This window comes from Coffea arabica, chromosome 3c (genome assembly GCF_036785885.1).
Source record: "Coffea arabica cultivar ET-39 chromosome 3c, Coffea Arabica ET-39 HiFi, whole genome shotgun sequence".
In the NCBI taxonomy this organism is placed as follows: Eukaryota; Viridiplantae; Streptophyta; class Magnoliopsida; order Gentianales; family Rubiaceae; genus Coffea; species Coffea arabica.
In genome coordinates this window covers 27,267,012-27,292,543 of record NC_092314.1, presented here as the reverse complement: position 1 = coordinate 27,292,543, position 25,532 = coordinate 27,267,012, and positions in this window count along the sequence as shown.

Genomic DNA, 25,532 nt, shown 5'->3' with positions numbered 1-25,532 from the left:
GTCATGCATTCTTTTAGTTTTTCTATCATTTGGCATGTCCCTCTAATCCCCTTTCCCCTCACTTTAGGTCTTGCATCTCATGCTAGTTAGGGTACATTTGCCTGAAGAGTCCCCTTCCGATAAGGAAAACGAGCGAGTGTGGCTACTCGATAGCCTTAGCACGCTAGTTTCGCCTTCTAATCAAAGGGAAAATCAAAGTCGAAAAGTTAGGAGTCCTTCCCGTACCCGATTTGTTGCATTCCTCTAGGGTCATACTTTCATTTTATCACATCCATACACTTTTAACCACAATTCTGCACATTTTTCAAACCATACTTTTCTACTACATTTTACCTATCGCTTGCTTATTTTCACTTCACAAATGAAATTCCACTTTACCTTATATATCTATTACTCTATTTTCATACATTTGCACACACAAACACTTGGATTTTTCATACAATTTCACACATGCACCTTTTCATACACTTGCACACAAACACTTGGATTTTTCATACAATTTCACATGTGCACCTTTTTATACACTTGCACACTTGCACTTTAGCCATCATTTGCATTAATCGACCTCTATAAGGTTTTCCTTTATTGGCCGCCACAATTCATGTGGTTGGGACCAAAAACCTTACAAGAGACATTTTAGAATTTAGGTTTGCATTTTTTCCTTCTTTTTGCATTCATGTAGTGCATCCAAATGTAATAAATTCTTTGGTTAAAATAAGAAAAACTTTGATTAAATCACGCAACTAGCCTTGGCTAGGTCGAAGGGGTGCCTTGGATTTTTATCCTTGCCTTCCCCTTCGTCAAATGTGACTCCCGAACCTTTTTCGTTGGTTTACGTGGACTAGGAGTCGTTTAAAAGGGGTTTGTTACTACTCTTTCCCATTTTTTCTTTAAAAAATTCATTTTAAGGTGACTTGGTACACCTTAACTCATTACCAAGTGGCGACTCCGTTTTTTATTTCAAAAACCCTTTTTAAACCATACTTTTTGGGTCAAATCGTCGCACTCTCAAAACCCCCATTTAGACCCATTTTCCTTTTAAATCACAATTTATTTTCCAAATCACAAATTGAATAAAAAAAAAATATACATTTTTTAAACCATTTATTTATTTATTTATTAAAAAATGGGGCGCGACAGTTGGCGACTGCACTAGGGAATTCCTAAGTGGGTCCGAGCATTTGATTTAGTCATTCTTTTCCTTTTTCTACCCTTTTTATGCATGGCATGTGGATATTAGGGTTGCATCTTCCATTTTTGGGACCTTTTGTCTCACATACGCATCAAACTACCTCCTCGCTCACGAATGTATGATTGGTTGTTTGGATGTATGTTTTACTTAATTATCTCGCGCTTGCATTGCATATTGGGGGGTGTGTATCACCTTTAGAGTCTCGCGTTGGTTCTCAATCATTTCCCTCAAAATAGGGAGCACTTCATACGTGCACGTTTATTTATTGTTATCCCATTTTATTTTTATTTTCGTGGGCGTTTCCCACACCGCCTTGTAGGATTAGGATCGATCGCCTTGGGTAGGCGGATGGTGTGCACTGCGCCTATAGCGCTACCTAAGGGATCACTCGAGCCACCGATCGAAGGCCTTGGAAGTGATGACCCTTTGCCTTTAGGTCTGAAGGTTTGGGGACCTTTTAAGCCTTATCGAGTCTAGTCGCATTAGTGAACCCCAGCCTCATGCATCCATGTTAGAATTTTCCTAGGTTAGAGTCAGCCTCACCCTTTTTAAGCAGAATTAAGCACGAGGGAAGGGGTTCCACCCCTTTTATTGGCTTTTATTGTATTTCCTTTCTTAATTGCTCCCAATATGTTATGTGTACTATCAATTGCACTAACCATTCTTTTGTTTTCTTGGATTGCATTCATGGGCCTTAGCAATAAGAGGCCTTTTGGCACTCTTTTAGTGACTTACCCACTAGATGACTCACATGTTTAAATTTCAGTTATTACACTTGATTTTCAATAAATACATTTCATTTTTAGACCTTTTCCCCCCGATGTATTATTTATGTCCTTTAGGCCATATTTGTCACATATTTACATCGCTTTAATAAATGGCATCACGCATAAACCATAGAAAGGGAATGCCACATAGGGAATCCCGTGTTTAGGAATAAGCCACCTTGTGTCTCGGATATTTAATCCAGTGAGACTTGCACGTTTACATTTTGTACCATCCAAAAGGGTAGTGCACAAGGTAAGGTAGGATCCGATCATTTTCATAGTGTGATCTTTGAAATATGAGCGTCTAATAATCACTTTTTGGCCATTTTATCAAAAATTGGTAAAAATTCCTTGCGTGAAGGACATTAATTTGAAGAAATTCACAAATGATTCCTCCTATTGAGACGATAAATAAATTGAGGCCAAAATTTGATTTTTAGAAGGTCATAGACTAATGCACCTCAATAATTTTGAAATAACTAATGGCTGAACAATTCAACCAATCCATTTTGCCAATTCATTCATTCATTTGACCAATTTACCCTTTTTAGGGTCACCTGGTCGATTTTTGAATAAATCGTCAATTCATTTGACCAATTTACCCTTTTTAGGGTCATTTGACCAATTTACCCTTTTTTAGGGTCATCTGGTCAATTTTGAATAAATCGTCAATTCATTTGACCAATTTACCCTTTTTAGGGTCATGTGACCAATTTACCCTTTTTAGGGTCATTTGACCAATTTACCCTTTTTAGGGTCATCTGGTCGATTTTGAATAAATCGTCAATTCATTTGACCTGTTTCCCTTTTTAGGGTAATCCGATTGATTTTTAATAAATCGTCAATCCCGTTTGATCAATTAGGGTTTCAATGTCAATTTCAAATTGGGAAATTTAGTCGATTTTTGAGAAAACCATCCATTGCATCCAGCCATTTGATCAGTTGGAGTTTTGACCCGTGTTTCACTGAGAAAAGTTGTCAAAACAAATTCCAATTTCCTCGATAGGAAGTTCGTCAAGGTCAAACCCATGCATTTGTGATCAATTCATTCGGACATTGTCTTTATTTTGACAAATGTCTTTCGTCTCTTCAATTGACCAAATTTTTCAAAATTATTTTTCACTCAATTAGTTGATCGGATCCATCAGGTATTGTATAGTGCCTGCTCTGGAGGATTGCATTTTCATGCTAGGCCTACCCTTGGCATAAAAGGGTTCCCCCATAGGACATGCATACCGATTTTACAATTTTTGCTTACTAACTCTGGGTATTTTTCTTTTGTTTTCCCCCTCCCCTGCATTCATAAAAAGAAAAAAAAATGCTTCAATAAGGTGAAAATATTTTTCTATATCTGATGATAATTTGGATCTAATAAAGTGTCAAAATTGCAAGTATTGTGTGATTTTTTGGGCAGATCCTACAATGAAAAATAAATGACCTATCTGGAAGCTCTACGCTAAAGCCTCTGAGAGATTTTGTAATTATTTCCGAAGGGGAAATTCTATTTATTTGATTTGTTAATACATTTTGTTCCAAAAGAAAATGAGATGAAAAGTGCATATGTGGAGCTCTTTACAAGTTTCTCTTTTCTCATTGTATTATAATTGAACGACAAATTTTGTTTTAATCTTGCTAGTAATAAAGTTTTGGACAATTATTGTTTTATGTATATTCATGTACATTTCATTCTTTTGCTCATTGGAGATTTCACGATGAATTTTAAGAAATAAGACCAAATTGAGATTTTTTCGACCTCTGGCCTGAAAATTCACAAGTGTCTGCTTTCAAAAATCCTTACGTACACCAGATTGTTGATCCGAGTCATCCAATAAGAGTGCTAAAAAAAAAACAACAACAAAAAAAAAAAAAAAAAAGGGGTCACTCAAAAGGCCCAATGAGATACCTTTTCTCCTTCATTTGACCCCAAAATAAAATCAGTCACATTGATTGATAAATCATAAATTGGGGCAATCTTTGCTTGAAAATATCCATTGTGTTTAACCGATTCAATTCACATATAAGTGAAAGCAAAAATGTGCATTATTCTTGTTTGTTTTGAAAAGTTGGAATGATACTTTGAGCAGTCTTTTCTCTATCTATTCAGAGTTTATCATTTGCTCTCCCGTTTGAGCCTTTAAAAGAATAATTTCGTTTCAAATAAGCGCCTTGATGATCACTACCCTACATGGAAAATTTTCAAATATCAAAAGGGAGTGGATTTTCAATGAGCATTGCGTTACTCTGATTGTCATGAGGTGTAAGAATGATACTTTGGTCATCGTTTCTACGACCTAAGCACCATTTATCCCTTGCAACCTCATTTGAGCAAAAAGAAATTGGTGGTTCTTTTCGAGTGCACATATGATCGCACCCCACATTGGGGAAGGAGATTGGGGAATTTTGAAATAGGGAAAAGAAAAAGGGGAAAGGGAGCCACAAATTGGGAAATTTTGATTCTACTTGGGTTTCAATTTTGAAAAGAAAAGAAAAGGGGAAAAAGTACAAGTTCTGTCCGGTGGATCACTTATGTTTCATAGATATGAATGAGCAAGAGTTCTCCTCAGTCAATTAATTCAGACACATGCCAGAAATTTCCCATTAATGAAAGTTTCCTTTCAGAGTTATTGTAAGGAACGGAATAAAAGTCAGGCCTTCTTCTTTTTCAATCAAACATTCTATCCCTAGTTGTCCCTTTTGAGCCATCAGAATAAATTATTTCGTTTGGCAACCCTTGAGAATCGCAAACCCCACACTGGGGCAAGTTTGAGTTGAAAAAGAAATTTCAAGAAGTGAAAAGTGAAAGGCAATAAAATCAAAAACAAAAGAAGAAAAGAGAACCTCAGTTCAAAAATAAACTGGGGCAAATTTTGTCAAATTTCAAAAAAATGGCAGAAGGCCGAAAAATCAAAAGAAGAAAGAAAATGAAAGAGAAAAAGCCTCAATTAAGCATAAACTCTGGGGAAAGTCTTGATTTAACCCTAAAATAGGGTTGGCGCAACAATGCGATCTCAGATTCTTTAAACCACTCTTGAAATCTGCCTTCAAGTCTTAACTTTTCTAAAACACCACACCTGACCCCATTACAAAAACCGAAAGTCCTGACTTCTGTTCTTTGCAATGGCCCTGTCAAGAAAATTTCTGATGCCGAAAATTTTAGCTGTATTTCTAAATTGCTTGAGTATGGGGGCTGACGCTACTCACCATGGAAAACCCACCAGATCAAAGAAAAGAAAACGGCAAAGCAAAAAGGAAAAATGAAATACAAAAGATTCGATGGTGAAGTCCCTATTGAGTGATCAAATAAAGTTCAGAATCTTCGAGTGTAAAATAGGGGCAATTTTGGAAAAATGCGATCTGTGGTGCAATGTCCTTGACTTATCCTTCAACTATCGTTTCAAGCCACATTACAAGCTAATAAAGTCCATCGTTGACTTATTCCTTCATGACAATCCAAAGTGAGTATTATGCTCATAAGAAATCCATCAATCATTTGTGATCTTAAGGCTATAGCCTGTTCCCACATGATTAGCTATCGTTATCCATATTGTTGCAAGCCTATAAAGCTCATATGTGGACTACGTTTTCTTAAGAAATAAGGGTGACAAACTCTTTGCTTTCACTAAGATGTGACATTGAATGGATTACATACAACTGGGACACAAAAATGAGACAAATTCTGACCTCCCATTTCCTTAGCCAAATCAGAAATAAAGTCACTTGATTGGTCCTGAAAGATGAGCCAACCAAAAGTGGTGACCCGTTACCCTAACACCAATGCTAAAAGTGAGGAAGAAATCTTCTTGAATTTGGTGTTACTTCGAGGAATTCATCATGAAATTTCTGCATGAGTTCAAACTTGACGTTTAAAGTTTCTTCACATTGTTGTATATGTGCATTCTTTTCTAAATTTTAGAAAGTGCGGTTTTTCTTTGTTCAAATAAATGGGAAATCATCTGAACGAATTTTTGCAATCAAGGGAGCCCACACTGGGGCAAAATTTTATTTGTAAGATTTCATGAAATAAGTCCATACTGGGGCAAATTTTTTGTAATACATTTGAGGTTTTTGTCCAAAAATCAAATAATAACATTTTTCGGATCAATCCCGCTGCTCTTTTCCTGGAATTTAAGTGCATGTCATACTTTGATGAACCCCTTGTACAGGTATTCATGGTTCAAAATGACGAAAGGCATCCAGTGAGGCGGAAGGCCGATACTGCAAAGAGAAGCAAGAAGAAGGAGGGAAAAATGGACTCGACACTGGGGCAAATTATTTTGAAAACAGATTCTCTCGAAAAATCAGAAAAATTCAAAAAAAATTCAAAAGTCAAAAATCAAGTTCAAATTCTTGTTTCTTGAAAAATCAAATTTAATTGCTTCTTTCTTGACAAATCAAATTCAATTTCTTGTTCACAATATCACGTTGGGCCTGGATTTCGTACCGCCAACATTCCAAATATCCCGTTGGGCCTGGATTTCATGCCGCCAACATCACAAATATCAAGTTGGGCCTGGACTTCATGCCGCCAATTTCACAAGATCACGTTGGGCCTGGACTTCGTGCCGCCAACTTCCCATTGGGCAAGCTTGGGTTTAATCCCACTGACCAATTCATCACACTGAGGCAAATTATTTCGACAAATTGCTCACAGTCAGGAAAAATCAAAAAATCAAAAAAAATCAGAAGAAAAAAAAAAGAAAAAAAAATCAAAAAAGAGAAAAAATTCAAAAATCAAATCAAGTTCATCACGGCAGGCTCGGATTTGATCCCACTGTCCGATTGTCAAAGCATTTATTTTCATTGCTACTGGAGTTGGGTTTGTCCCGCCAGTGAGCATTTCATGATCATAGCCACTGGAGCTGAGGTTTGTCCCGCCAGTGAGCCTTTCAATTTCATCGCCACTAGCCGTTGGGTTTGTCCCACTAGTGAGCCCCTCATTTGCCTTCACCACTAGCCGTGGGTTAGTCCCACTAGTGAGCATTTTCCTTTTCGTTAGCCACTAGCCGTGGGTCAGTCCCACTAGTGAGCATTTTCATTTTCTCAGCCACTAGCCGTGGGTTAGTCCCACTAGTGAGCATTTTCCCTTTCGTCAGCCACTAGCCGTGGGTGGGTTAGTCCCACTAGTGAGCATTTTCCTTTTCGTCAGCCACTAGCCGTGGGTCAGTCCCACTAGTGAGCATTTTCACTTTCTCAGCCACTAGCCGTGGGTCAGTCCCACTAGTGAGCATTTCATTTTCTCAGCCACTAGCCGTGGGTCAGTCCCACTAGTGAGCATTTTCACTTTCTCAGCCACTAGCCGTGGGTCAGTCCCACTAGTGAGCATTTTCATTTTCTCAGCCACTAGCCGTGGGTTAGTCCCACTAGTGAGCATTTTCCTTTTCGTCAGCCACTAGCCGTGGGTTAGTCCCACTAGTGAGCATTTTCATTTTCGTCAGCCACTAGCCGTGGGTTAGTCCCACTAGTGAGCATTTTCATTTTCGTCAGCCACTAGCCATGGGTCAGTCCCACTAGTGAGCATTTTCACTTTCTCAGCCACTAGCCGTGGGTCAGTCCCACTAGTGAGCATTTCATTTTCTCAGCCACTAGCCGTGGGTCAGTCCCACTAGTGAGCATTTTCACTTTCTCAGCCACTAGCCGTGGGTCAGTCCCACTAGTGAGCATTTCATTTTCTCAGCCACTAGCCGTGGGTCAGTCCCACTAGTGAGCATTTTCATTTTCGTCAGCCACTAGCCGTGGGTCAGTCCCACTAGTGAGCATTTTCACTTTCTCAGCCACTAGCCGTGGGTTAGTCCCACTAGTGAGCAATTTCATTTTCGTTGGCCACTAGCCGTGGGTTAGTCCCACTAGTGAGCATTTTCATTTTCGTTAGCCACTAGCCGTGGGTCAGTCCCACTAGTGAGCATTTCATTTTCTCAGCCACTAGCCGTGGGTCAGTCCCACTAGTGAGCATTTTCATTTTCGTCAGCCAGTAGCCGTGGGTCAGTCCCACTAGTGAGCATTTTCACTTTCTCAGCCACTAGCCGTGGGTTAGTCCCACTAGTGAGCATTTTCATTTTCGTTAGCCACTAGCCGTGGGTCAGTCCCACTAGTGAGCATTTCATTTTCTCAGCCACTAGCCGTGGGTAAGTCCCACTAGTGAGCATTTCATTTTCTCAGTCACTAGCCGTGGGTCAGTTCCACTAGTGAGCATTTTCATTTTCGTCAGCCACTAGCCGTGGGTCAATCCCACTAGTGAGCATTTTCACTTTCTCAGCCACTAGCCGTGGGTCAGTCCCACTAGCGTGCGTCCCATGATTTACATTTCTGTCTGGGTCTATCCCATTTAAATTTCTGTCTGGGTCTATCCCGTGGGTCTATCCCATTTAAATTTCTGTTCGGGTCTATCCCATTTAAATTTCTGTCTGGGTCTATCCCATTTAAATTTCTGTCGGGGTCTATCCCGTGGGTCTATCCCATTTACATTTTTGTCCGGGTCTATCCCATTTAAATTTCTGTTCGGGTCAGTCCCGTTTAAATTTCTGTTCGGGTCAGTCCCGTTTAAATTCTGTTCGGGTCAGTCCCGTTTAAATTCTGTTCGGGCCAGTCCCGTTTAAATTTCTGTTCGGGTCAGTCCCGTTTAAATTCCTGTTCGGGTCAGTCCCGTTTAAAAACTGTTCGGGTCTATCCCGCGTTTTAAATTCCTGTTCGGCCCAGTCCCGTTTTAAATTTCCTGTCTCGGGTCAGTCCCGATTAAATTTCCTGTTTAATTTTCTTGTCTAAGTCAGTCCCATTTCACAGTTCGATAAAGGGGTCACTCCCCGTTTCTAAAGCGTCCATTTGTTTGAGACATTTTCACAGCCAAATAACACAGGTAAGTATTTGGTGTCTATTTCTTTGTCTCAAGTTTTTCAAAACTCAGACAAAGAGGGGCAAACTGTAGACACCAAATTTTTGACTTCATTTTTTTTTTAATTATTAGTTTTATTGATATTTATTTTAGTTTGGTTTTACTAATCTCTTTTTTAGACATTTTAGCATTTTTTAAAAAAAAAAAGTCGAAAGTCAATCAAAGGGACAAAAAATGAGACACATAAGCCTACTTTGGGGTTTAAGATCTTGGCCCTTGATATTAGGTTTAGTCTTTGGAGGGGCCTTTAAGAGGCCAAACAGCCGCAAGAAAAAAAAAACCCGAGAGGAGAAATAGCAAAAAGAGGCACAACGGAAAAAGGGGCTGTGGAGATAAGGAGAGTGGGACAGCAGGGGATGACGGCCAGGTCTTGAGAGGGAGGAAAAACAGCTAAAAAAGTGGGAAAATCTGAGGAAGAGAGGCGGGTGAGCTGCAAAACAAAAAGAAAATTGGGAGGCATCTGATAAAAAAGAGGAAAGAGGGCTTCAGCGGAACAAAAATGGGGGGACGAAGCAAAACAGAGAAGGAACAATTAGAGGAAGGGCTTCATCTGGGGGGGGCTGCGCAGCAAAGGGGGAGAGCTAAAAAAAAAAAAGAAAAGAAGAAGCTAGAACAGGGGCGGCGGACAAGGCTATTGGGGGAAGTTTTCTGGGGAAGAAGAAAAACAAGCGAGGGAGAGTAAAAATAAGGGAAAAGGAAGAAAGTGGCGGCGAAGATCTTTTGGGGGAAAACAAAAATCAGAGGAGAAAGACTAGGAGGAGCCGCTACCATCCCGCTAGAATCAACTATCGTCGCCGCCATTCACCACCTGCAGAGCTTTGCTGGATTCAGCCGCGTATTCTCTATCACCAACATGCTCAAGCAAATTGAGCCACTCGGCACCTCCATCATCTCCAAATGGGTATCCGATGCCGCCAAGAACTCGGAGAAGCGGACCATTTCTACTATGCTGGGACCTTCAATCAGGAACCACCGCCGCTCATTCCGCCACCACCTTGCCGAACCCCCCTATTGTCACCGGCAAAGTTTCACCTTGCGAACACGGTAAGCCATCCTCCCTCTTTGAACTTCAGTTTGGATATTTTAGTTTAAACATCGGGAAAGCATGTCTGCCGTGCATTTGGTCAGTGCCAATTTCATGTTGATTGTTTACAATTTTTAGTTTGTATGCGTTTATGTTCTAAGTTGAACTGAAACTTCTTGTTGTTTGACCAATTTTGGGCTGATTATAATCTCAATTGAGCAACGTTCTGCTGGAATTTTTATGCCTATTCAATGTTTGATAAAATGCCCACCCGAGAGTTGGTTTGAGTTTGGTGTTTTTTGAGCCTGGCACGTTGTCTTATAAACCTCTCCTTCATCGTTTTTTTATTTGGTTGTATAGAGTGCTCAGCTTTGTTTCAAAATTTCCTTTGGTTATTCGTTGTGAGTTTGCCGGTTTGTTATAGTATTAAACATTACTAGGTAATGCTGGAACGTTAGCCGCGCCAAATTTGGGTCATTTTGTTGTTTTTATGTTCAGTTTCATTATTGGATTTATTGTGAATAAACTGTTGCATTTGGAGGACGATTAATAATACGGGTAGAACGCCGTAACATTGAGCTTTTGGGGCATCTTTATGGCTTTGATCTTGCCCATACAATGTTTTATCATTGGTTTCTTATCAAAAAATGGAAATCTGGAGTCTTTGTGTGAAGTGACAAAAGCTGCATTTTATGCTCACGTTTGTTGTTTTCCTCTTTCCGCAATAGCCACAAAGTTGGGTTTCATCATCTTGTCTGTACACTCAAACTTTGGCTTCAATAATGATTATAGAAGATTTCAGAGCATGTTTGCTGATGAATGTCCATGTCTGCCGTCGGCATGTTGTTTCAAACTTAGCGTCGAGTGTTTGTGGCTTTTTCTGTATGTTAATTAAACTGTATTCTTTTGGGTTTGCTGTAAATTGCAGGGCTGAATGTAGCTTTAATTAAGTAGAAGATTAGTGAAATTTTTGATGCTCCTAACCTGTTCGACAAAATGCCTGACTGAAAATCCTTATTGACAGAAGTTTCGTTTGCATTTTTTTCTTTATGTGAAAGAACCGGCTAAGTCAGCAGAATCATTTCCTTGCATATGAGAAATTTCGATGTGTTGCAGTTTTGCATTTTTTTCCTGGAAACCAATTTTGGAAATCAGTCCCTGCATTTCTCTTTAATTGTACTATGGCCCTGGACATTTTCAACTTCTTTCAATTCGGTCCTTACTTTAACTGCAAATGAGTCCCTGAACTTTATTTTTCTTTAATTTTGACCCCAAGACTTTATTAATTTTTGCAATCAAGTCCTTTCTTCTTTTAACTTCTTAAATGTGGGTTGTTGACATGATTTAATTGATTCAAATTCATGTTTATTTTTTATCCTTTGTGATTATTTGCCAAATAAATTGGTACCTTGACCATTTCTTTTATTTTGGAGGATAAATAAGTTGATTTCACTCCATTAGAGCTTCATTTCAAGGGAGGTATAATTTCTTTTATCTTTTTGTGTCTCTCCTATGTGAACCAACGTGCTACGTGAGAAATACATGTCTACTTTGCTTTCCTAGCCTTTCTTTAATTTCTTTTATTTATGTCATTTACTTTTGCTTTTTATTTAAGTTATTCTTTATGGGGTATGTGTACACCTCTTGACATGTAATAGTTAGGGATTTAATTATTTTATTCCTCTTCCCCCTTTTAGATTGTAGTAGGGTTTCCCTAATGTAATAGATAGGGCTTGGAGGAGCATTCAATGAAGACCTATCGAAGTCATGTGCCTAGCTAGCAAATGTAATAGTTAGGGCTTTAATTGTCTTATGTGTCTTGCATGCTTAGTTGCTACGTGTTAATTTGCTTTGTTAGGGCCTTGCATCTAGTCGAGCATGCTAAATGTTATGTGCTATGTGTTTATAAGTGTTTGGCATGTCTACTCGCTTTCCATAACTTGAATGAATGTGATGGATGAATGTACGTTTCCACTAGTCCAACGCTAGTCGGAATTCATTGAATGGGCTAGTCCAACGCTAGACCCTTAGGGATTTCCCCTCGTTAGTACATGTTTGCATGTTCATTACATGTCATGCATTCTTTTAGTTTTTCTATCATTTGGCATGTCCCTCTAATCCCCTTTCCCCTCACTTTAGGTCTTGCATCTCATGCTAGTTAGGGTACATTTGCCTGAAGAGTCCCCTTCCGATAAGGAAAACGAGCGAGTGTGGCTACTCGATAGCCTTAGCACGCTAGTTTCGCCTTCTAATCAAAGGGAAAATCAAAGTCGAAAAGTTAGGAGTCCTTCCCGTACCCGATTTGTTGCATTCCTCTAGGGTCATACTTTCATTTTATCACATCCATACACTTTTAACCACAATTCTGCACATTTCTCAAACCATACTTTTCTACTACATTTTACCTATCGCTTGCTTATTTTCACTTCACAAATGAAATTCCACTTTACCTTATATATCTATTACTCTATTTTCATACATTTGCACACACAAACACTTGGATTTTTCATACAATTTCACACATGCACCTTTTCATACACTTGCACACAAACACTTGGATTTTCATACAATTTCACACGTGCACCTTTTTATACACTTGCACACTTGCACTTTAGCCATCATTTGCATTAATCGACCTCTATAAGGTTTTCCTTTATTGGCCGCCACAATTCATGTGGTTGGGACCAAAAACCTTACAAGAGACATTTTAGAATTTAGGTTTGCATTTTTTCCTTCTTTTTGCATTCATGTAGTGCATCCAAATGTAATAAATTCTTTGGTTAAAATAAGAAAAACTTTGATTAAATCACGCAACTAGCCTTGGCTAGGTCGAAGGGGTGCCTTGGATTTTTATCCTTGCCTTCCCCTTCGTCAAATGTGACTCCCGAACCTTTTTCGTTGGTTTACGTGGATTAAGAGTCGTTTAAAAGGGGTTTCTTACTACTCTTTCCCATTTTTTCTTTAAAATGGATAGTTTTCCAAAAGACGCATGGATAGTTTTCCAAAAGACGCATGGATACAAATTTATTGGAGATTTGAGGAGTTAATACTCGACTCATGTGAGGACTCGTAAAACTCCTATTAAAACCCTAATTTGAGCTTATTTAATTATTTACTTGTTCATTTATTCCGAATATTATTTTCTAGACCTATTGAACCTAATTACGTGGAAATATAGCTTCGTTATATTTTTAAAGTGACTTGTTTCAAGAATTAATTTCCTGGAGTACGTTTAGTAAAAATAGTGAATAGTGCTTGGAGATTTTATCCGCGTAGTAGCACAATAAGCTTGGAATATTGGAGACTTATACAATGGTCCTAAAATAGGTAATCTTATGAATAAATACTCAAGTGATAGTTAGTAGTGCAATTGTTATAAGAATTTCTCGGAAGTTTCGCGTTATAACGTTAAATTTGACGGTACGCGTTTTCACATGCGCGACTTTATTTGAGGGACTTTAGACCCTTATTTCGGGACAATTAAGAGTGGATAATACTTACATGAATATTAATGCATTGGAGGTTTAGTGCACTAGTGAACCAAACACGCGAGAAAATCGAGCCGTAATCGCACCAAACGGCCCCTAATGAGAGTTGACTTTGGAGTGAATTTACACCACTCATTTAATCTTCTCTTGGAAGCTAACTTGGATCAAAATTCACTCTCTCTTCTTTCACCAAGAGTGCCGACCAGCCTTCTCTCTCTCTCTCACTCTCTTGCTTCACAATTTCCTTCATCAAATCAACCCAAAACCTCAACCAATCTTCACCAAACTTGAAGATCATCTAGCAAACTACTTGGAGGTTGGATTTAGCTAACTAAAGGGCTGCGTTTTCACGGTTTCTTGGAGCTCTTGAGGGCTGAAAATTTCTGGGTTAAGGCACTAAGGAGGTATAACTTCAGCCTACACCTTAAACTTGGATTATGATGGTAGAAATGCATCTTTAAGCTAGTGCATGCATTTGGTTAGCTTGTGTATGGTGTAAAAATGTGATTGTGGGCTCTTTGAATTCGCACACTTGGGTTGTTGTTGCTGATTTGATGATTGATGGTGGTTATATTGTTGGTTTAGTGGTTAAAATGATGCATTAGTGGTGGGTAATTAGTAGAGACTTCATTGGGTGTAAGAAGCAAAAACTTCCGATTTTGCCCCTGCCATGTTCGGCCATTTTGAGGCCAATTTTTAATGGTCTAACGGCTTGAATTGGATGTTTATAGGATGTATTAGATGTGTGAAAATTTTCATTGGAAAATATTGAGGTTTGATTGAGCAAATGAATTTTTCTTGAGAAACTAGCAAATCTGGAAAACTGTTCGCGTATGATTCTGACCAGTGGTAGTATTTTGGCTATAACTCTGTCCTCGGATGTCGAAATCATGTGCTGTTGGTGGCGTTTGAAACTAGACATTCCTGGCTTTAATTTGGTATATAATGCACGTTCTGATTCTTTGTGAGTAAGCCAAACCAAATGTTTTAAGTTCACTGTCCTGTTGCTCTGTTCATCTGGAATGAAGTGTTCAGGCAGCAACTTGATGCCCGATTTTGAACCAGATGGGTGCCGAATTTGGAAACGATTTCTTTTGTGATATTTTAGTCCTATGAATGTACTTTCCAACGGCGTAAGCCATACTCGATTTCAAGTTATATTGACTGAGTTGTGACTGAAACAAGTGGACTGCTCTGTTTTGGAAAAACCCTAATGTTGGACTGGTTTGGAACAAGATCTTGGAGTGAACTTGTTAATTGATGTTCTTGATACTAAACACTTACCAAAGGCATTATGGATGTTTCTTAGGCCTTTATTTCACAAATGAACCATGATTGGATCGTTTGCTTGATTAAACGTTCTGAAATGGGTAATGAAAGTCTCAAGGCAGATTGCCTTATAATTTTCCTGAACTTTGGTTGACTAATTAACTATCTTACCGAAGGTATTTTTCCCTGAAATTTGATAGAGCGGTACCATTCATATGGGAGTAAAATACTGCCAATTTTGGTACCAATCCAAGTTCGTTTCGATACCCAATTAAATTACTAAAGTTAGAGGTTCAAATCTGGAAATTCTTCTCCAGTCTTGAATTTCCCCAACTTTGAGCTACCGTATCTCGGTACTCGAAACTCCGATTCTTGATCCGCTTGTTTTGTTATAAACCTCGCTTGCAACTCTAATTGAGTGATAAATTTCAGAGGCTGGTTTACAACGTGTGAATCGTGCCGAATTTTCAAAGTTGGCCGAAATCCAACTTAATTCTGCCTTGTAAACCAATCCTGCATCTTCAAGCTCATTTTTGAACACTTTCCACTTTGATTCATGGAAAATTGTCTTCTAGGAACTTATAGTACTTTCTAGGAGGTTTCCAACGGTATAAAGTTTTCCAATTCTCAACTTATGCCGAGCGAGTTACGATTTTTCAAAGATTTAGGATAAAACTGAAATTTCTCAATTTTCAAGGCAAAGGAGTTTTTCCAAAATTCTTAATTCTCTTAGTATTATTCAAACGTTTTGCCCTCGCTTTTCGTGATAAAAACTCAAATAATATTGTACATAATAAAAGGCTAGTTGAACCTCGATTTGCGTGTAATTGAGGTTCCTTTTGTGAAATAATCTTTAGATTGTACTAGAGTACAATCTTCCTTGATAAGTGGGTTATTTGTGTGATTATCCGCTATTAATTGCCAGGCGCACAAGGAGACCTTCAAGAGGATCTCACTGTGGACACTTGAATCTCTAAAGAATAATCCCTATTGAATTGCTCGGTGAGTGTCAAGTGTGTGAATTATTGATACTTGCTTAATTATGGTAATTGTTGGGAATTTTAAAAAAAATAAGGGCGGGTGCGTACTTTATCGCACTCGTTCTAATTTCAAATGAATGATTGAAGTGTATTGAATGAATGAAATGTATTGAATGAATGAATGAAATGAAATGTTATGTCATGAATGCATGTGTCGTTGGAGTGAACCTCCTCGACTTTCAAATGAATGGGGGACGCCCAAACTCATAGGCCGACCTTGGACTCGAGCTGGCAATGGGCTTGGTCGGGAACCTAGGCGAGCCATGAGATATATAAGCTCGACCTAATAAGAGGTCTTGCTTGGCATACTCGTAGAGTATCGCCTTATAATAGACTTGTGGGCCCTTGGGGTGTACGGTGGACGGAGGGAAGTAAGTGGTGATCTACGGAAATGGAAATACTGACCCGGTTGACAGGAGGGTCAACGCGGGAAAGTATACGAATGACATCAGCAGAGTGAGTGGAACTTAGCTCCTGAGAGCTACTATATCCTTGAATTGTTTCTGATTACTTTTCCTGTTCGAATGGTTGATTATTGAAACATCACGGTTTTATGCAATAAATTTGGGATTGCTATTTGAACAATGTGCTTGCATATGTGTTCTTGGCCTCACGAGCGTTTTGCTCACCCTGTAGATTTGTTTTCCTTAACAGGATTGGACTTGGAGAAATATTGGAGAAACCCCTCTTGGCGTACTCTTGTTTTTAGGGTTTCCGTTGCACTTTGGGGCTAGACTTGTGATTGATATATATATATTTTGAATATTGATGTATTTCGAGATTCCGATGTAATGATTGGGCAGATGTTGAATATTGATAAGCTTGAATGCTTACGCACTGATTGTATTTATGATATTTAATCGTAACGTCTAGTATTGTGTTAAGCTTGAACGGAAATTGCTTGAGTCCTGGCGAGAGCTGGGCAGGCGTCCCGCGGATACCCTTTGGTTCGCCTTAGGGAGAAGTGGGGGCGTCACAAATTTTCCTAATTTTATATTATTCATTTTATTTTCTCGCCTGCATTTTGTTTTCTTCATTATACCCCACTATTTCGATTTCTCCAGAGATTTTATAAGTAAATATAGTTTTTAAATCATTTTCCTAGTATTACGAGAAATAAAAATGGTACATTGGACGTGGGACCCGTTGGTGGCGTTAAGTGCGATAAATTCGACCAATTAGATTACTCTTTGTATACCGGGATTAATTTATTAGGTGTTAAGAGATAATTAGAGGTTACTTAGATGGTTAATCTTGAAGAGACAAAGGCATAAGAATAAACTTAAAAAGGGCCAAGTGTCGCGATCCGATTGGAAGTAGTCTTGCCTAAGTTTTGCCTAACTTTCCTTAACTTTACTAAAGGACCAATTTTGACCCAAATCACCTTCATTTCATAAGCTCCTTGGCCAAATTCATCTAGAGAGAAAAGACAAGAAAGCTTCAACCTTTCATCTTCTATTCTTGCACAAATCTTGAAAATCAACCGATTAATTCTTGAATTAGTCTACAAAATCAACTTGCTTAGGAAGATTGAAGGTAGTGGTGGGGTGATTAGAAAAGGGAAAGGACTAATGTGACGGCCCCACCTCACCCTAGGGCGTACCAAAGAGTTCGGCGGGTCGCCTGCCCAGCTCTCGCCAGGACTCACTCACTCGTATCATGTATATACATCCATAAACAATAGATGCTCAAGTAAAAGATAAGAAACTTCTACACACCAGAAGTCTTCAAAGTGTTTACCATTCAAGTACAAACATCGAATATACGAGGGTTCTCATTCCTCATACCACGTAAATTGTTTTCCTTAGCAGGGGAAGGCGAGCAAGGACGAGAGTTCTGTATAGTCTAGTTGATCTAGTTCTTTGGCCTTGCAATGGTTCTCGCCCTAGTGCTTGGCACGGGCACAGTTGGTGGTATCAGAGCCATATGCCGACAGTTGGGACTTTAAGTCCTTCGTCTGGAAAAGCCCCGAGCCTCTCGTTCGTGAAGAGTCACGAAGCGAAACTCTCCGTAGGGGATGCCCGCGTGCGGGTGGCAAGCTGATAGGTACCCCGTGATGTGACCCTGAGAACTGTCACAACTAAGCCATCACCTTTCTTGATATTTCAAGGTATCATGTCAAGCCATCCTTTCTTTGTTCTTGATTATGTTAAATTAATGACTTGTGATGGCTAAAGAGATGTTTTAGTGGAAGATTTTGTGATTTTTGGTGGAGATTGATGGATTTTTTATTTTATGCATGATTTTTCTGATTTCATATGTCAAGTGTTGGTTAACCATGGATTAATGGTTTGTTATAGTGTAAGAAGGAGTTGGTATGTGTTGGAAATGATTGGTTGTGAAAATTTCTGGTTTGGTGTGAAAATTCCAGATTAGGGTTTCAAGTAACCCTGTTCTGCCCGGTTCTGTTCGGCCAGTTTAGAGGCTGAATCAGCCTTAGATCAAAACATGAAAGTTTTAGAGAATGATGTTTTATAGTTTGCTGTAAATTTTCAGCCCAATCTGAGCTTGGTAGCTTGTGAAAAGTTGGAAATACCCAGACTGGCCTAGGTAGGAGTTCAGCGAACAGGGTTGTCATTTCACCAAATCTGACCGTGACTTTTCACCCTGATCCTTACCGAATTAGATTTTTACCAAAACATAAAAGTTGTAGCCAATGGTATAAACTAGTTTCCTACAAAATTTCAGCTCGATCCTGGCACTGTAGCTTGTGAAATGATCGAAATACCCTTGTCTGTCCATGAACCTTGTTTCGCGCCCAGATTTCTGTTTTGGTGGAAACTTCGTTTTTCTTTTGACCCTGAAAATGCATGATTTGGCTTTGGAGGTCTTCATAAGAAATGTAGGTATATGTCTTAGCTTTCCAAAGGCTCTAGAATCACCTCGTTTCGACTTCGATAGCCTGAGTTAATTCGTTTACGTATAAGGTAGTTAACCAGCCCGAATGTGAGATTCTGGTCTGTAAATGGCAATTTTGACTTAGATACACTACAAATTGGACTGAGTGTTCTTCATCAAAGTTTTAGCTCTTTGTCTTAGCTTTGAAATGGTATAAATTGTACCCCAATCTGATAAGCGTAGCTTCAGTTGTGTCTGTTCCGCTAAGAGACATCAAACCTGCTATTTAGCTTTTGTCTTTAAAAACTCGATTTCTAGTTGCATTCCTAGGCTTGCTTTGTGCTTGGATGAACTTGAGCCTAGTTGAAGGGCTATTGTATTGAGATTTCTTATGTGTTGAATTGGACTGACTTGAGGAAAGACAATGAAGCCATGATGGCTAGAAAAGTAAGCAAATTTAGGGGGAATGCTGTCCAATTTTCTAGGCCGTTTGGTTCCTTTAAGTTTGAGTTGATCTTAGTAAAAAATGAAGGGTTTTGAGGGTTGTTTGTAACCCTAGGACCAACTGTTATCTTTTGCTCAAAAGTCATATTTTATTCTTTTATGCTAGTATGTGACGACCCCACTTCTCCCAAGGGCGAACCCAAGGGTATCGGCGGGCCGCCTGCCTAGCTCGCGCCAGGACTCAAAACTTAAAGTTCGAAAGAGCACTAAATACAATATATACAATCCAAAAGTTATATTTACATCTTCAAAAGTAACGAGTCAAACCACTCTAATATACTACAACCACAACCAGCAGAAGATAGACCCTAAGAAGGGTCCTTATACAAACCACCAAAACAAAACAAACATCCTAACTGTCCAACTATTACAAACTAGACCTAACTTTACTAGCGGCAGAGTCCCAAAGTTCCCCGCGTCGTCCCCTGCTAAGGAAAACAAAGGAAACGAGGTAAGCTGGAAGCTTAGTAAGTAAACAGGGGTAAAAGCGTAAATTTCACGTAACCACATTTACACAGTAGGAGTAAAGCAAAAGCAGAAAAGTAACATCACATAATAAGGATACAGGTGGCTCCAAAGCCAATTCATATGCCATGCGTGATCTCCTGCCGACACTCCGTCGACCACACTTAATAGTCCGTAGAACTTCACTTGTACACCCACCGACACCTTATCACCCTCACTGGCCAGTCACCTCACAAACTTGCCCGGGCGAACGAAATCACAAACTTGAGCTTGAGTCACAAGCTCGGGTCACAAACTTGGTCACCTTCTCGGTGAACCGGATTCACAAAATTGGTTCATAACATGAACCTACAAACTTGGTGACCTCAGACCAAGTTGGACTGACTTCGACCAAGCCCTAACCGGCTCGAATAGTCCAAACAGGTCTTAGATCGGGCCCACGAACTCACAAACTTCACAAACTTTACTCGAAAGTCGCCCCGAGCCACAAGCTCAAGGGTTTTGGTTCCAAAAGGTTCATATACACATGCCAAGTACAACTATACATTCAAATTAGGGTTTAGGTCGAGTGCGATAAAGTACACCCTCGCCTAAGTACCCTTTTCACGTATCTCAAACACATAGCAAAGAAAACACATCAAACTGGCCTGAATACTTACTCAAAATACCAAAAGTAGTACTAAAGCAAAATCGCTTCGCGCGTTCGCTAGTAGTGGGCCCCACCGGCTCCGCCTAGCTCACCGCTGTCTGAAATGGAAGATTTTATCACATTATGTCATAAACGGCCACTAACGTGCCCAAAACAAATAAAACAGCAACATCGGCACACGCAAGTACGGAAACGGCGGAAAGGGCACACGCACGCGTGCGGAAATGGCAAACGGGACGGCCAAATCTGCCATCTCAAACCGTTTTGGTCAAAAATTAGGCTAGGAGTGTCGGATCAAGGTGGGTTAGACACCGTTTCGAAGCTAAGAGGAAGAGCTACAACTTTAATTTAGACATCTCAACCCAGATCTCAATAGGTATAGGTCAAAAATGCACGAAATAGTGCCAGCTGTTTCATTACGGTTTACCAAACAGGCCCTGTTGGCAAGGCCGTAACTCACAGCTCAGAAATTGAAATCAAGAAATTCCAGAGGCGTTAGAAAGCTGAGACATAAGGATAAAACTTTGATGTTTTGGCCAAGATCTGAATTCACTCAGAATAGAACGAAAATCGAGTGCCAAAATACCCGTCAGAACTGTCCAGATACAAGGCAGTTCTGACGATTGATATTGTTTGGGTCATAACGGAAGCTACGGAACTCAGATTTCGACGTACTTTATACCGTTTCGAAGCTGAGACCACGATCTAAATTTCTTATGAAGGGATCAACACCCAATTCGCAAAGTATCAAAACGGAAAAACCCACGGTCAGAAGCTGAAATTCCAAACGTACACCAAGTAATGTCTAAAACAGGCCTGAGGTTTTTGTCCATAACTCAGAGTACACTAATCCATTTGACCTGAGATTTTACAGGTATATTCAGGACTCAAGGTGCTACAATGTTGAAGAAGACCACTCAATCTAGTTTCGAGTATAACTCGGTCAAAATGCAGTACAATATCCCAGAACCGCAAAACAGGTTCACAAAACGTAGTCTAGCGTAAACATCATAACTTAGCCTACACAAGTCTAAATCCAGAAATTCCAAAGCCATATGAAAGCTTAGAAACAGGGCTACATTTCATCAGAAGACCACAACAATCAATTCGGAAGCATTCCTAGCCAAAACAACCCATTACAATCACAGTTTTCCAATTCTGGGTAAACCAGAACAGCAATAGTAATTTCGACTTATCTCACTCTACACTACTCCGATTGACCTGAAATTTTGTCAGCACCTCTAAAATGTCATTCCCTACAACCTTTATGTTTTAATCCAAGGCCAATTCGCCCTCTAAATAGGTGCTAAAAATTCGGACAGAAATGTTGAACTTTGAAACCTAATTTTTCCAATTTCTTCCAAAACAGAAATTGATTGTAATTACTCACTTTTTCCACCTCCTAGAGTCATTAAACATCATTTCCAATCATCATAGATAACCACATAATCATGCTCATATTAAAACAGAAAAATCCCCAAAAATAAATAAGCTTCATCATGTCAACCACAAATCAAGAAATAACCATAATATTGCATCTCATATCACCACTAATCATGATTAAAGCATCAATTAAGGGAGGAGGGTGGTTCTTCATAACTCACCTTAGAACAAGAGAGAGAGAGTAATAGGTCTTCTTGGCTTTCCAAACAAATCCACACAACACCTTACAAGCACTAAACTAAGAGGTTTTATGGAAGGAATTCAAGATTAAACGGTTAAGTTGTTGATTTGGGCAAGATTAGAGCAAGGAATTGAGAGAGGTTTTTCTTCTTTTGCTTGGAGAGAGAGTCGGCCAAGAGGGAGAAAAGATTGAGGAATTTTTGGTTATTTTTGGTGATTTATTTGGTCAAAATAGAAAAAGGTGAATAGTGGTCTTATGGTAAGATTAAATCTTATGGTGACACTTGTCACCTTTTATTAAATATCTACCTAACTTTTCTCTCTCATATCAATCCAAATTGCAACCTCTACTTATCTCTTAACACCCGGTAAATTAAACCCAGTATCCGAAACTTAACCTAATCGGCCGAATTTTTCCGAACTTTTCGCACTAGTGGGTCCCACGTCCGATATACGTTCTTAATTTCTCAAAAACTAACTAATACTAGAAAAATCATCTAAAAACTCTATTTATTCAATAAAAATTATCAGGGGCATTTTCTAATAAAGAAAATGTAGAAAAACGGGTTTTCAATCTTAACCGGAACTTAGGGTTTAAATCTTAATCCCTACTTAGGGTTTTCGAAATACTCCCAAAACCAAACGTTACCGCCCAATTAATGAATATATCAACGTAGAACGAACTGGGGCCTCACATAGTACCTAACCTGGAAAGACGTACGACGTGTAGTCGAGCCTCACTTGTACATTCCGTTCACTCGATTTTGGATGTGAAACCTTCAATTGTTTTACTTTGATGATTTTAGGGTTTCTTGGTGATTAAAGCCATTTTGAAGTGAAAACTTTTGAAGTATCCGTACTTGGACCGGTGAGTGTACCACTCCCCTCACTTGTTGTTTAACTCGATTTCTGTACATGCAATCTGTGATATGAACGACCGAACTATCTGTTTATTTTGTTTGAGACGAGGGTGTACTTTATCACACTCGTTCTCTTGTCTGTTCATATGCCAATTTTTTGTGCGAATATGAATCTGTTATCTGTATCTGTATCTGTATCTGTTCTGACGTCGTTTGGAGACTTGTATCTAACGACCTTTCTGTGACCTCTGAGCTCAATACCTGTGGCTAATTACTTGAGTCGGGCCGGCAAGGGCCTGGTCGATTAGATAACGAACCACGGTAGTCTATTTTGGGATCTTTGGGTATTGAGACCCTTGATTCCGGTGTACTTGAGTATTACCATTTCTGAACTGATTGGAGTTCGGGCCCGGTACGGGTATGTGAGGTGGAAGGAATCGGAAAAAGTGGAGTCTACGGTATTGGTTACTCTTTTAGCGTTGACGGAGTGTCAACTATTATTTCGATCAAGCTTCGGTGAAGCAAATGGAATTTGGCTCCTAAGAGCAACCCGTATCCTTTCTATCTATGGTGTTTGTTCATTTCTTTATTTGATTCGCATATGTGACTAATTGAATATGAAGTTCCACGTTTCTTACTTGCTATTATTTTGGTACCTCATTGAGCGTAAGCTCACCCCCTTCCCGTTATCTTTGTTTTCCTTACAGGAGATAAACTTTGAAACCACGATTTTGGAAGAAAAGGGTTCCATGTTTTGAAACCAAGATTTTTGTAAGAAAAGAGTTGAGCTAGTTGTAGGACTTCTCTTGTTTATGCTCATTTGTAATCGAAACCCTAATTGTATTTTGTGTAGCATGAATACTTTGGCTTGTATTTTGGTTCACTTGTTCAAGACTCCGACATAAAAATATGTATAAGTGTTTAACCGACGTTCCGTACTTCCGTATGGTTTGGTAAGCTCTGTTGTAACTGTTGGTGGTCTGAAATTGTTCATTTTCCTTAGATCCTTCCGCGCGTACTATATTGGGTTTGTGTGAATCGACTCCGTAGTCCTGGCGAGAGTTGGGCAGGCGGTCCGCTGAACCCTTTGGTTCGCCTTAGGGTGAGGTGGGGCTGTCACACTATTTGGTTACTTGTTTAGCTACCTATTGGCTCTTTACTAAGTGATAAGATCATATATAAGGGATTGGAGTGATTTTTAGTACTTGACTAAATTTGAAGGACTATTTTGACTGGATTAGTACCCGTTGGAATGTCGAGGACGACATTCTTTTAAGGAGGAGAGATTGTGATACCCTAACTTTTAGGATACTATTGTTGTTTAGTCTCAAAGAGGATATTACGATTTCTTTATTTAAGACATTATTTTGTTTTAAAAATGAGAAACCCTAAATTCTAGAAACCCTAAAGTCTAATAAAAAAACTCTAGTTTACTTGTGACTAACCGATTTTCTTAAATCTCTCATTTTGAATCGAAACCCTAATTGTAATCACTGAAATTGTAAAATCCCTCATATTTTCTTAAAATTCCTTTTTATTTGGCATTTATTCCCTTATCATAGCTATACTACTCATTTTACATCCCCAATGTTTAGAATAACGAATAAAATTAAGAGTTTTCCCTTTTGCATTCATCGTTAGGGTAAACTAAGATTTTTACGCCTATCCATAGTGTGACTATCCGGTATGGAGAGTGGATCAAATTTGGTGATTAAGAGTGAGTTATAGATAATTTTAAGTGTGTGATGAGAAGTGATAATAATAAGTTAGTGAATTATAAGTTAAAACCCTAGTATACGCGATTTAAAGAAAATCGACTCGAACCGTTGGGTACCGTTCACTACCGATTGAACACACCATTTGACCACCATTTTTATCAAGTTAATCTCCTTGTTATTAGAGCTTAAATATCAGCTCAAAATCTGATCTTGAGGGCCGAAATTTTTTATTTGGAAAACAAGAGAAAAGAAAAAATTTTGGATTAACCAAAGTGTGACACTTGTTGGTTACTCAGAGACCTTTGACCAAGCCAATTTTCTTTGCTTCTTATCTTCACTTTGGCTCCATTTCTTCACAATTTTTCCTTGGTTTGGCCGAGAGCAAGAGAGGGAGAAAGTGTGAAGAGAGATTTCCATTTCAACCTTGAATCAAGCCTTGTGAGTGAAAACAAGAACAAATAAACCGATTAACTTGTAATTGGAAGCTTGGGAAGCTTGGGAAGCTTAGGGAACTAAAAATTTCAAGGGGAAGTGAAGGAGAACACTAGCAAGCTCTGGTTTTGAGGTAAAATGACTGACCACTCTTTTCTTTTCCCTTAATCATGTTGGAGTTGTTTAGTAACTTGTATTTGTGATTGTGATGCTTAAATCAAGGGAATTTGGATGATTGGGGTGATGCATTTGAGTTAGGGTTTGAATGATTCCCTTCTCATACTTGTTGTATGGATGGTATATGATGTATATAAGCTTGTATATGAGGTGGTAGTGATGGTTTTAAGCTAGAAATATGAATTGTACTTTGACTTCCTAAATTTCCAGAATTTAATTTCTTGCATACCCTGTTTTGCCCGGTTCTAGTTCACCATGATAGAGGTCGAATCAGGCTTGGCCCAAAACATAAAAGTTGTATAGAATTATGTTTTATAGTTTTTTACAAAATTTCAACTTAATCGGAGCAACGTAGCCTACGAAAAGAGAAAAATACCCCTGACTGCCATAGGTAGAGCTTCATGGACAGTTTTGACATTTCACAAATCTGATCGCATCTGTTCACCCTGATCCGTACTGAATTAGCATTTGTCCAAAATGCAAAAGTTGTAGTGCTATGTCTTGGCTTTCCAACGCCCTGAAAACGCCTTAATCGGACTGTGAGAACCCGTATTTTTGCATTTTCTAGGTTTTATTATTTTCATGGCTTGTTTTCTGCAT